Here is a 3,686-nt window from a genome sequence, read left to right as displayed (position 1 = left end):
CTAAAGACCACATGCAGATGTCACTCACACTGACCCTGCTATCTCCTTTTATAGTGCTCCACTTACCCCACCCCCTGCTGCTATTTAACCCCCTCCTCTCCTGTCCTCCCCCCTCTCTGTTGCCCTCTCTATCTTTGTATCACTCTCTCACACTCTTTAATTACTTCTCTCTCACTCCTCCATCCTGCACAAATTTTTAGTGTAGCCTTCTCACTCTCTTTCTTCCTCACTTTCCCATGGTCTTGCTTTCTCACTTCACTTCTCTTCCCTTTTTCAGAAGCTCATCTATGTACTCACAGTCTTGCAAAATGCATTTCAGTGCAAACTGACAATACAGTATAGCCTACTATCGCATCGCATTGCATCGTATGGTATCATATGGTATCATATGGTATCGTATCAAACCATTCTCTGCCTGCTATATTTCTTATTTATTTGTTACCATTTTTTTAATTGTTAGTGGGTTTTTTAAGTTGTTCATTTCATTTAGATTTATAATCTACATTTTAATATTCAAAAATATACAATGATCCAAAAATGTGTGAAATGACTGTGCAAAAAATATGTAGGTAAGCTAATGCTAAAGTTGACTGAACAAGTTAAGAGGGGAATTGGACTTTGCTGTGTGCTGAAAGTACAGCTCAGAGGCAGATAAAGCTACATTAGTACCAGATTAACTTTGCTCCATATGGAGTAAGTACAGCGCTGGCAAGTCACTTTGTAAACTCATATTAATGAGGTGAAGTACTCCACACAGCTGATATGCATAATCACGGGTTTATATGAGCTCACACATGGTCCATTGCAGACTATGAATAGCACATAATAATAATAATAATAATAATAATAATAATAATAATAATAATAATAATAATAATAATAATAATAATAATAATAATTAAAATAATAATAATAATAATAATAATAATAATAAAAATAATAATAATAATAATAATAATAATAATAATAATAATAATAATAGCCACATTTCTTCATTTGAATTACTCTTGAATTACTATTGAAATATTGTTTTGTCCATTTCTGAGCAAATAGCCTAATTTTGTTTGCTGGAAAGTTAAGTGCTCTTAACAGTGTCACAGCTTTCTGCCAAATGTTTTCTGCATTTTGAAATGCAGAGGTTTCAAATGGATGCCTCAACTTTGGAATTCACATTCCTCACCAACCCAACCTTCAGTATAAAAGCAGAAAACATGTTGGCTATTTTAACCAGTTCCACTATAGCTAAGTTTATTAAAAGCTTTTTAACCAAGAAGAAGAGTGTCTTGGATATTTTCATAACCCAACCTTCAGTGTGTTGCAGTGTGTTGGACTGTGACTGCACTTTGTCGGAATATGAGACTGTACACTGTATCAGTTGCACCTCCAACTTGTAGGAGGGATTGAAGATGGTACTGTACTTCTAATGAATACTTAGGTGCCAAAGTATGATTTATAAAATGTACTGTGAACCCAAATAAGTTAGCAGTTGAATCATTTTTTAAGTTGATAAACTTGAACACAATTTCCATAACTTGAAAATGTTTGATGACCTGCAGTCGAACCTTTTGATAACAAATGGATTAAAATGAATGCAACTCAATTCAAATATTTGCTATAAGCATTAACCAAGCCATAACATAAAGGTTTTCTAACTTTTGGAATATGACTCTAGTGAAATGGTAATGCAGTTAGAAAAAGGCAATGCGATGTGCGAAAAAAGATGCTGAGGATTCACTGCTGATGTTTTGCTAGTAAAACCAGACAATGGCAGACCAGACAATAACATGACATGTACAGACTGGGCTAGCACCATAGTCACTGTGCGAAGCCTTTCCCAATGACTCGCTACACAGATTCAGTACTAGACAAAGCGTAGTTAGAGGACAGAGCCAGGCCAGATTCACGGCCTATATGATATGATTATCCCCTATTGCTAGACCAACAAAATGGACTAGTTTACTACACTAATGTCCTGCATCTGCGAGTGAAGGTGATGAAATGCAGTGGTGTAGTCTAATTTTTTGTGGTGGGTATACTGTATATTTGAGCATTTTATGACGTGGGTATACTGTATATATTTGTGCTATTCTAAATAATGGATCAATCAATTTTAGGTGGGTATACTGAAATCCCTGAAATGTTCGGGTATACTGTGTATACCCGCGTTCTACGCAGGCTGCACCACTGATGAAATGTGACACTGGAATGGTGCCAGGCAACCATCTGACAGGGGGGGGGGTGTCGATGTTGACAAATCGTGCCAGCTGCCATGAGCTTTCAGGTTCCTGTAGTGTAGTGGTTATCACGTTCGCCTAACACGCGAAAGGTCCTCAGTTCGAAACTGGGCAGGAACATGGAAGGTTTTTACAGAGTCTCTGACTCTTCAGCAGCTGAAATGTTCAATCCTGAACCCACGGATCCTTACAAATCATGATATCCCATTAACCTGCATGTAATCATTAGGCAATTGTGAAAGTGAAGTGAAAGCTCATTTGGGAAACTCCAACTCCCATTGTCATTGTGGCACAGCACTCCACAGCACACAAGTAATCACTGCACACAACAAAATTGCATTTATACCTCACCCGTGCAAGACGGCAGCCCTCAGTGGCGTCCCAAAGGGAGCGGTGCAGCGGGACGGTACCATGCTCAGGATACCTCAGTCATGGAGGAGGATGGGGGAGAGAACTACTCCCCCCACCAACCTGGCGGGTCAGGAGTCAAACCAGCAACCTTTGGGATACTAGTCTGACGCCCTAACCGCTTACCCATGACTGCCTTGTAGACTCTGTTCAGTATTTTGTCTACAGTATTCTGTCATGGAGCTTTCACTTTTTCGTTACTCGACTCTAGACATACAGTATATGGGACTGTTTGTCGGCCCATCAGAAACCGCTTTGCTTTTTGGACTGTTTGAAATCAACTTTTAGATCTGTTGACCTCCTTGGCTACCAATCTACGAAAAGAAGAAGTATTATCTAGCTCGATTGTTGGATTGGCTCTGTTGTAAGCCATGTTTGAGTGTTGTGGGGGGCAGCCGTGGCCTAGTGGTTGGTCAACCTAGAGAGTTGGTCTTTCAATCTAGGGGTTGCAGGTTCTACTCCCCCCTGACCTCTCCCTACATCTCCATCCATGGCTGAAGTGCCCTTGAGCTAGGCACCTAACCCTACATTGCTCCAGGGACTGTAACCAATACCTGGAAAGATAACAACTGTAAGTCGCTTTGAATAAATGAAAGCGTCAGCTAAGTGCAATGTAATGTAATGTTGTGTGCATAGTGCATTGAAGCAATAGTTTGTGATTGGTTGATAGCAAGGTGTGCACAAGAGTTCACAGAATATCTCTGGATATTGCAAGAATAGGGTTGATTGCTAAACCTGTCAAAGGTAAACTACAGAAAGGTGTAAACCTACTAGCACACACACTGTCGTCACTAGTTAGTTGAGAATGGGAGGACTCCAGGATCTTAGCAGGTTTACCTCTTGGTTTACTTTACCTGTTTTTCTGGGCTACCTGAGCATAGGCGGCCAGCATTGTCCATGCGGGAATCTGACCAGAGTCATTTCCCAACCCTTCCCCACCTCTCTTTCTCTCTCTCCCCTTCTTCTTTCCTGTCTCTTCACTGTGCTGGCACAACATATTATTTCCAAAAAACAAAGCAAAAAAGGGAAGGTGTCTGTCCAACA

The 3,686-nt window shown here is 40.2% G+C and overlaps 1 non-coding gene across 1 annotated transcript; it reads left to right on the top strand.

Moving 5' to 3' along the window:
- The first annotated feature begins 2,281 nt into the window (after window positions 1-2,281).
- trnav-aac (transfer RNA valine (anticodon AAC)) lies at window positions 2,282-2,354 on the top strand. Its single transcript has one exon. It is a non-coding gene; the product is annotated as a tRNA-Val (tRNA).
- Window positions 2,355-3,686: the final 1,332 nt, after the last annotated feature.

This window comes from Engraulis encrasicolus, chromosome 18 (assembly GCF_034702125.1).
Source record: "Engraulis encrasicolus isolate BLACKSEA-1 chromosome 18, IST_EnEncr_1.0, whole genome shotgun sequence".
NCBI classification, from domain to species: Eukaryota; Metazoa; Chordata; class Actinopteri; order Clupeiformes; family Engraulidae; genus Engraulis; species Engraulis encrasicolus.
Note: the sequence above shows the minus strand (reverse complement) of the source record. Positions and strands in the feature narration are given on the sequence as shown.